The sequence below is a fragment of the Argopecten irradians genome, chromosome 7, assembly GCF_041381155.1.
Source record: "Argopecten irradians isolate NY chromosome 7, Ai_NY, whole genome shotgun sequence".
NCBI classification, from domain to species: domain Eukaryota; kingdom Metazoa; phylum Mollusca; class Bivalvia; order Pectinida; family Pectinidae; genus Argopecten; species Argopecten irradians.
In genome coordinates, this window is record NC_091140.1 from 10,432,391 (window position 1) to 10,443,095 (window position 10,705).

Below are 10,705 nucleotides of genomic sequence, written 5' to 3' on the forward strand. Positions count from 1 at the left end.
CTATCAGACGCGACCCCTTTTGACACAGATGATGACGACATGACATTCTTTCACTTTCTGACGCGACAATGCAGTGCTAACAAGATATTTGACTATTTTGAAAAAAAAACTATTCCTCTGTACTCTATCAACGAATTTAAATTGCACTTTCGCATGACAAAGACTACGACAGAAATTTTACTTGGACTGCTTTGTTCGACGGGACAACTGACTGCCGACAATGACCATGGACGGAGGATTGTGGAACCGCCAAATCAATTGCTGATTGCTCTGTGGTTTTTGGCTACGCCAGAATGCTACAGATCTAATCCCTATTGAGATTCCTCCTCTAGACTCTTTTATATTCGGACGTTTGATAGATGTCTCCCGTCTCACAGGCTTTAAGGAACTATCTATGCCCACATCAAATTAAAAAAAAAAAAAAAAAAAAAAAATGGTACCCCTTTAATTGCCAATCGTGTTATTAATTTATAGGTAACAAGAAGTCTCTATTTTCCCCTTGGTTATAAGTCATAACCAACAATCTTTTATTAAATAATACATTTCTCACGCATATATAATATCTATACCATACCTATGATATATTGATATTAGTTTCATAATTTTCATATCAGTTAGAGTGTACGTACTAGTGTAGGCCTACCAGGTATTCAGATATTTATTTTATGACAGGCTTTATAAAGTCATTAGGTACCTGAGAGACCTATAAATAATACATGAATACAACCATTGATTATCTTTAATATGCGTTCTTATTTTCTCGCAAAATAATCATATTATTTAACTCTTATTACACAGTACAAAAAAAAATGTGACTCGTTCCTCTATATTAAGAAGACGAAATTTCTCCAATAGCCTATATTTAATGCATCTAAATCAAAGGTGCCTATACTAAAAGTAATACATGTTGTACAGTGATTCAAGTACCCGTTATTTTTTAAGGCATTGTGTCCACAGGGACTTGTAACGTAGGTTGTGAGAAAGTCTGTTGTGTATACATGTGTACTATAGGCCTATATACTATATAAAACAACAGACTTTCTCACAACCTACGTTACAAGTCCCTGTGATTGTGTCCAGAATAAACATTACTCTCTTTGTCTACTGAGCTAAATAAGCATTTTTCATCAGCTAAGTGACAGAGGTCGTAATTAGTAGTAACAAATCACAATGCCTTTCTTTTTACAAAAGAATTCCTAAATAGATTTAATGTGTTTCCCATGTCTATTTGTCTAAATTATATATTGTAAGTATGTGAAAGTCAATCATTGATCAGCAAATAAAGACTGTAGGAAATTGCACAATTAGTCAATAATAAATGCTTGTAATGCATGGTAACCTAGTTGCATACTCGTAGCACAATCAATCTATGCAGTATCACTTTTTGTGCATCAAAGATTACTGTGTTTTCAGGTTTTTCTAGCGTCTTGAGTTATTACGGTATATGGTACATAATGTACTTCCAGGTAAATAGGAATAGCCATTACATTTTTAACCGATACTGTTTCAAGGGAAAAATGTAACATTGTAACCAAGGTTTTTTTTGGAATATGGTGGCTTTCCAGACTGCATTGGTGCTATTGATGGCACACACATTCCTATTCGCAAGCCTGTTCATCACGCAGGCAGTTATTTGAATAGAAAAAAACACTATTCTATAATACTCCAAGTAATTCTGCTGTAAATAATAAGTCAATATATCCCATAAGAATCATTGTGATCTAGTGCACAAAACTGCATATTTCAGAAACAGGTTCATCTGTTATTATTCAGAGTTAATTAATTACAGTAATTTGCTTTAAAGATACACCAAAGTTATATTTTCAAATGTTAATAGGAAACAAATTATTAATTTATGTTTCTAATGGGGGATGGTGCATATCCAATGAGCTGGTAAATTTTAGTTTTATTTTCGGGCACAGCATTCACAAGTCACAGCACTCTTCAATATTCCAGGAGTTACTTTCACTGTCATATAATATCCATATGGAATATGTTGTAGCAAAACTGAAGGCTTGTTGCGTTACTATAGATGATATTTTGGTCTTTTGATGTACAGCAAAATAATTGAATTATGATACACTGTGGTTCACTGTGGCGTTGAATTTGGTGTCGCTGTCTCTCTTATAAGCATCAAAGGAAGTCTCTACAGTCATTTGATTAGTCAGTTGTTATCTTCTGAACTGCCTTCAGTTTAACTAAGAGATAGCCCAAGGGTGGAAAAGTAACCCTGGAGTATCGAGGATCCTTACTGGACAACTTGGTGTGTCCAGCTAACATTCTTGAATTTTTCATGATATTTTGAAAAACAACAAGTATTATAGTGTCATCACTTAATTCTATAATACTTTTGGCAAATATGTCATTGCAAAAAGATTTCATATGCTATCTTTATCAAAAATAGCAGTGCAGTATGATGATTCAAGATAACTCAGTATCTTATGCACAATGCACAGTTGGCACCTGCATGATAATTATTAATTAACTACATTGTATTAACAAAATTAATATTCAAAATGTAATGCATTTCATCATTCAGGAATAAATCCTCTTCAACTGGAAAGGCCAGACATAATGTGCATGTAAATCCATGAAGTGAACTAAACTTGCCATTTGTTATAAACGCTATTCTTACCCAACCCTTTAACTAAATTTAATCATAACATTTACCCAAACCTTGAACTAATTTCTTGAGAACTACTATTCCAATTCCTACACTTTAATCATCGCTCGATTCTTATCATGAATCACTCTGCGAATGAAGGGAAATATATCTTGAAATGCAAGATAAACCACAGGTCTTGTCTTCAGCGTCATGCGGGAGAGGCTAGATGGGAATTAGATTGGGAATAAACCTTCAAAACATGAAATATCTGAGATTTTTGTGCTGCATTTGTTACAATTGTTGTATTTTTATTTACTTTGGGATATAGTACAAATTAATAAGCTATATCTCTTTGTGACACTCTAAAGTACTTTGAGATTCTCCCAATATACCAGTGTACTATTAATAACTTATCATAGACTGAGATATATTACACAAAATCCTGATAGTCAAATACCTACGGTAACCCTCATTATAAGTGTCCGGATTTAATCACATCTTTGATATATTTGCATGTTATCCTACTTATGTTTTGCCTATCCCTCCCCCATACAAGATGTTAAATAACTTGCATACATACATCTATGATGCTATATAATACTGAGCTGAAATAATTTCAGTAAAATATTCATGTAGTCTGTACTTTTTGTTTGGTTTCTAACAAGTCATGTCTAAGTTAAGAAAAACTCACTACAAATTGCACTATATTTTCAAAAGAAATGCATAATGAAAATAAAATAAAAAAAATAATGATGTGGAAACCCGAGTATGGAGGATCTAAGATACTAGACTTCTGTAATTGACATTACATCTAGCCTTTAAGTGAAAGACAATGCTTTCAAATTTATTCTTTTGAATGTATTGACCTAAAGTACTTTTAATCTATTGCATGGACTGAAACTTATAGAAATAGAAAGAATGGAACCAATTAGGGCCCTCGTATGTTTGTCTTGAGATTATGATAAAAACTTCCATGTTTTTTTAGCCAAGTTCTCAGTCTAGCCATTGAAGATTGTTTTCCCTTAAAATTCTCAGCAATATATGGCAGTCCTAGTGAAACTCAATTGACAGTTGGTTGACTTAAATTGACGATCAACTGTTTTTTTTATTTTTCATGCAAAAGATCAAATACATTGTATATGGTTTGAGTACTTATTGCCCTCCCAAAAAGCTATTATTTTTTCATCTAAGTGGTATTAAAGTAATTAAACTGCTGTATTTAAAATATTTAACCCTGACACATGTATGGTGGTATTTTTCTATTATTAGAATTTTAGTTGCCATGGTAGCCATCTGAAATATGCATCAGGCGTATTTGAAAAGATCATTTTTTTTCTAACTAAATAGGTAATAAATGGTTAAAAGGATATGTATCATGTTCCAGTTCTCTTATGACACCATATCGGGACACTGGGCATTTGACACCTGTTGAAAAGAAATACAACGCAAGACATTCTTCAACCAGGAGTTTGATCGAATGTAGCTTTGGTCTGCTAAAGGGAAAATGGAGGAAACTCCAATACATGGATGTCCTAGGGATTCCTGATGCATGCAACTTTGTGTATGCTGCGTGTATCCTTCATAATGTTTTGCTGGCATCAGATGGTATTGAAGATGGTGCGCTGCTTCCACAAGACATTGATGACTGTGCTCCTGCCCTAGCGGAGGAAAGTGTTGGCAATGCTGCCCATGCAAAAAGAAATAACATTGCAGCATTATTGTAAATAAATGAATTGTTACAAAATATTGATAACATCATTATCTTTAAATTTCATGTACATTTATTCAAATCACATGTGTTCATATTTCTTTATATCACATGTGTTCATATTTCTTTATATCACATGTGTTCATATTTCTTTATATCACATGTGTTCACATTTCTTTATATCACATGTGTTCACATTTCTTTATATCACATGTGTTCACATTTCTTTCATACACTCTCAATTTTTCTTTACACTTGCATCCTTTTCTCCCTTCTCTGCATCGCCTTTCACACTACTCTCAAATAATTTGAAAACCTTCCCATAAGCTTGCACTTGTCATTATGCATTTCTTTCATCACTTTCTCCTGTCTTTCATCTCTTTCTTTCCTCTCCTCTCTCATGTCCTTAAGTAACTCCACAATACTTTCACTCTTTCTCTTTTTCTTACCCTGTTCACTTTCTTTCTCATCACTCTCATCTTTCTTTCTTTTCCCAGATTCAACCACATAGTGTGGTTGAATGCTGGGACTCTCTCCCACACACTCTTCCATCTCCCTCTCGTACAAGAAATCTTTCCTCCCACTGTCAGATTGCTGATCAATTAATTTTGTTTCTTTGAATTTTCGCTCTAATTTCACAAACTTTCCTTTTGCCTGCTCCCATGTGATAACCATACCGGCTTTGGAGGAGAATTTTTTCGCAATGTCAGTCCAAATGGCCTTTTTAGTGTATCGTCCAGAATTAAAGTCTTTTGTTTTGTCCTGTCTGAGGCTTATCAACAGTCTTGTCGTATCGGTATTCCAAATGAACTTGTCTGAAAATTGAAAGTTTAGTTATTGACATATTTCAATAGTTTAAAAGATATTTTAAAATTTTATAGCATAACAAGAGGGCCATGGGCCTTAACCTTCATCTGACTATTGACAGATCTCTTTAAATAGAAGTTCAGCTTCTGATATATTTGATAAATTAGACCTTGAATGAAGGTCATTCATTTTAATAAATATGGTGTCGCATGATGCCCACCATGCTACAAGTCCAATACAAGTCTCTAGGCCTCTTAATTATTCACAAGAACTTGTTTAAAGATTTTAACTTTTTTGATCCCTGCGACCTTTAATTGAGATCAAGGTCATTCATTTGAACAAACTTGGTAGCCCTTCATTCCAGCATGCTACATGCCAAATAACAATACCCCGGGCCTTTCGGTTATTGAGAAGAAGTCGTTCTAATAAAAGTTTATGCATGATGGACAACGATTGAGAAACACAATGACTATAGATCATCCTGACCCTTTGAGTCAGATGACCTAGTAAACTATGTTATTTATTTATTAAGGAGGTCTAATGTTGATCCAAAATGCATCCAACTTGTATCCATCTCATGAAAATTCATCTGACACAAAGGATCCAATTGACCTATTCTCATAATGCATCGTCAGTTGTCGTGCCTCATGCGTTGTTCACGATTCATAAACTTTTCATTCAAATAACTTCTTCTCAATAACCGAAAGGTCCAGGGTATTTATTTTGGTCACAGGGGTCAAATAGGTGAAAAAATTGTAACGGCTTCTTTTCAAGAATTCCAAGGTCCTGGGTTCTCATATTGGGTCAGAGGACCGTTAAGGCCCATGGGTCTCTTGTTAATCTATGAAATGCATTTGGTTCCATTTAATCTGTGAATACAGAAGAATTTTGAATTTTAGTGACTGCTTTTGGTCCCACCTCTCCGGCTATATGGGGATTGGGGACCATCTTAGTTCACAAGTTTGATTGGCCTTATGCCTTTGAAGGTTTGTGCAAAATGTCAGTGAATTAACTTCAGCAGTTTTGGAGAAGTAAAACAAATATCTTGTTTACAGAAAAAGGGCGATTACAATAGGTCAGTATGTCTCAGGTGATCTAAAAATTCAAAAGGTTTAAATTAACTTTTTGTCCAAATTGCTTAAAAAGTATAAAATCAAGGCAAAGATTGATTCATTTAGAATACACTTTGAAAGATTTAAGCTAATTGAATTTGATGCTGTGAGATGACAGATAATTCTCTTTAACATGGACAGAGATATCTGCTCTTCTGGTGAGGTAATATATCTCTTTATCCTATAATTTACTGGGATATTCTTCACTTACTAGGGAAAAGGTTTTAACACATTTACATGTGTGGATATGAAGGGAAAAAGATATTGTACCTGAGGGTCACAAAATGTTTTAAAATCTTATACTTTATGTATACTGCAGTCTGCAGTGGTCACTATCACTGTCTATAAATCTACCCTAAGAACATTGCATAGCAAAACTGAAAGCTTGTTTTGTGACAATAGATGAGACAAGTAGTTTGGTCTTTTGGTGTACAGAAAAAGAATTTAACAACTATACACTGTGGTTGACACTGCCTATGAAATAAGCGTCAATGTCTCTGCAGATATGTGATTGGTCTGTTTTTTCTCTCACGAATTTCAGCTTTAAAATTTTCCAGGTAAGAATGTAATGACTGATGGTATGTCTATTTCGTGACCAGGCATGCTAGTCTATCTATGAGAATGAAACCCGGTACAAAACGTCTAGGAAGGATATTTTGAGAAATTATGAGTAAAAAAAATTGAACGATATCAGTTAAAGCAAGTCCACTCTCGAACTGAGGGAGTATACAAAGGATGCATCAAATGTCTGTTGCTATATCTTGGACAAACACAAAACTATGAAAAACTGATCTGGATCATCTAATTATCATTCCTGGCAAAGTTTCAGCTTGACTCCTGAGGTTGTTCTGGAAAACACATATTACGAAAATTTACTGTAAATTTACACAAAGTAGCACAGTTACGACAATAGAACATTCCTTTATGCTGTTTAAAATGTAATAGGATATAAATATGTAATGGAAATTTAGTTTTGAACTGTACTCGTTTATAAAATATAACATTGTCATAATATCACAAGGCTGTAATCCAAGTTTCAAAGGAACATACAATTTTATTATAAATTGACCCAAAAAATATATATCATAAAATGACATCTTTGTAAATCTTCTTGTTCTGATATAGATTATGCGCATCTTCACTAAATAAGGATTATTGCCAAGTATCATTGATAATTGAGTAATTTAGTAGTAGGTGGTAGACTGTTTCAAAAAAGTTTATCTCTAAAAACAGGTGGAGTCATTATGTTCCAATATAAATTATGCAAATCTGGACTGTTTAAAGATTAATACAACTATATGTAAGTTCAATGAAATCCTATCATTGTGTCTACAGCTGGATAGACGGAACCTGAACCCAGTACTACCTCAACCCCCACTCCTACTCCCCAATGTCATTGCGAGGGAAAAAACTGAAATACTTGAACTATAACAATAGATACAAATGCATTTATAATCATGCTTGCTGCAAAAAGTGATGGATGATCACAACTTTAAATCAAAAATATAAAACAAACTAAAAATTTGAAAGTGAAGGTACCTATCCATTATGAAGAAAAAATCAAGAGCTGTTTGATTGCCCAAACAATATGCATTTGTAGATTGTTGCTTCATACCGGTAATACATATCAGAGCATGGCGAGTAGCAGATTAATTGAAGACTAATTGTCTTGAAAAAGAATGCAAATCCTTGAAATTTAGGGCAAATATTTGATTTGGTTCATTTCGTAAGTTATTTGATTAATGAAAATATTTGAAAAAAGGATTTGATTCTTGGTTCAAAATATCACAGAATTCGAATTGATCTGTTGATTACATTTTCCAATGTATCAATTTTAATTACAAGTTTTTATTTTCTTTCAAAAAAGTTTTCCTTTGAAGTCAGAAATCAGTGATCAAATTTTTCTTAAGAATTTCAAGCATACTTAAAAACAAACTAAACTTCATATTGAAATACCTTCAATTTAAATATTGTATTTGCAGTTATTAGTGCCCAGAATGCCTAAACATTGAGAAAAAAGGGGGATAGGTGCTCCTGAACAAGATAAAAAATATATGCAAAAACGAAAAAAAAAAACAATCGAAAAGGCAAGTAAGTTTTAAAATACAATGACGGAATAACCTTTGACGGAACTATTAGTTATGGTCTTCTGTAGATGAGAGCGAGAAAAAAATGTAATAAATAGAATATTCATTGTTGCTTGATCAATACAAGTAATATTTCATCTAGTGAGGTGGAAACTTAGATGGTTTTTTTTCACTTGTTGTGCTTTGCACTCGTAGTTTATATACATTTTTTTCCGATTACAACAGTAAAAACAGTAAACTTTAAACTTTTTGTTTCTTAATTGAAGATGAACGGAAATTGTATCATGTCTCCATCAGTAGGTAACGGAAATTGTATCATTGTTCCAAATACTTTATTTCGATCAAAGCAAACTGCCATAAAATTGTCTTTTTCGCCGACTTTTATCTGTTATTATGATCAATGATAAAATCCTTATATTGTTTTGTTAACAAAATACTTTTCTGAACACTTATATGCATCCAAAACTTAATCTAAATCAATAGACATATTTCCTATACAAATATGCATTTATCTGGAGTTATATATTCACACTCGCCAAAAATCAAAATATAAAGTGTTCAAAATAGTGATGTTGTGACATACCTCAAGAATCGAAGCATATTACACAATATTAATCTTTCTATAGGGAATTAAAGTCGCTTATCTCTCACATTTCACTCTGACGGAATTTGTAGCCAACATTTTGCTCTTACGGAATTGAAGTACCGTTGTACAACTCTGACGGAATTGAAAAACCGATGTAACACGATTACCCCGTGTCAAATGGAATTCTGTTTTTTTTCGTTTCTTGTTTTCGGAACGGTTCCAAATTGTGACTTTCTCAGCAAATTCCGTCTCCATGTTTGCTGTAACAGAGGGCTTGATATAAGTGTTCTCTATGAAGGGATGTTATAAAGTAGTATTGTATGATAACGATATTTATACATTAATTGGACATATGGAACACAAATAAAACATTTTGAAAAGATCCTACAAAAAGAATATTCATTCATGAAACATGTCCTGACGTCAACACTGTTTTGTGTGTATCCTTACGATATCCCCCTTCTCTAAAGTCAAGTTGTTTCTGCTCGACATTTAGCAAACTCTATTCTAAACGAGTTTGGTATGGCTTACAATCAATTTAGAATATCAAAATATGCTAGAAAAGGGGAATTTTTAAGTTGCTGCAATTTCACGTAGAAGTCCTAACGATAACCACGTTTAAACTGCGAGCAAACGATGTTTGTCCTTGAAGCCACATTCAGTAAAAAAATCCATTAACAGCCGATGAATCTTGAATACATTTAACGTACTTTAGACGGCATTAATGATTAATAAGTTGATTGATAACGATACAAACGAAGGTAACCTTACCGCGAGGCGGGCCTCACGGCAGCCAATTACGTTGTTCTCTTAGTAATGTTTGTGACGTACATTCCCTACCTGGTTAAAAAACCAACTTTTCCATTTATTTTTAATTTCATGCATTATAAGTTTTCAGATGAACAAGTTTACTGTAGTCCTATGAGTACAATTTTTTTAACAATTGAGTCCCGAAAAAATATTTAAAAACTATATTTAGTCAGTTTTATTTCCATGGAACCAAGTTTTTTTTATCTGCCACTTTATGACTGCATGCATATTCTAAAGTTACAATACTCTTCACTGTTCAACATAACGGTATATTTAACAAACTGCATAACATTGGAGTGACGGGACACTTATTTAGAATATTGTTCAACGCATACCGTGACATCTATAGTGTTGTAATCCATAATGGTGCTCAATCACGCAGGCTTAAAGTTCAGATGTCAGTTAGACAAGGTGGGATAATTTCAACTTTCCTATACTTACTCCATATTAATGACATACTTGCTGATCTGGAAGCGACCCACGGCGTACGTTGGCGCTAAAGTCAAATCCATCCCGTGTGGGAATCCGTGTTTTGCCGATGATGACCTGATGACGCGCTGGTTACCACAAGTCCGAAGGCACTACAAACTTTACTAGACGTTGCACAAGGATATACTAATAAATGGAAATTCCAATATAATGCATCGAAATGTAACATACTAACATTCGGCTGTGCATGCCTAAATTATGAGTGGACAATCAACAACAATGCAATGAGTATTGCGAACAAAGAGACAAACTTAAGAATCATTCTCTCCACTAACTTGAAAAAAACCACTGGTGCCATTGATAACGCTTGCAAGAAAGGACGTAACATGCTACATTCTATCACTCGCATAGGAACTGATTTATACACACTAAACCTCTTACACTTGTTAGTAGATACTATTTGGATGCGAACTATGGAATAACTTATCTCAATGTGATATCCGCAAGCTTGAAACATTCCAGCACTAAGCTATTAAGCTCATTTTAAATCTGAGACGATCT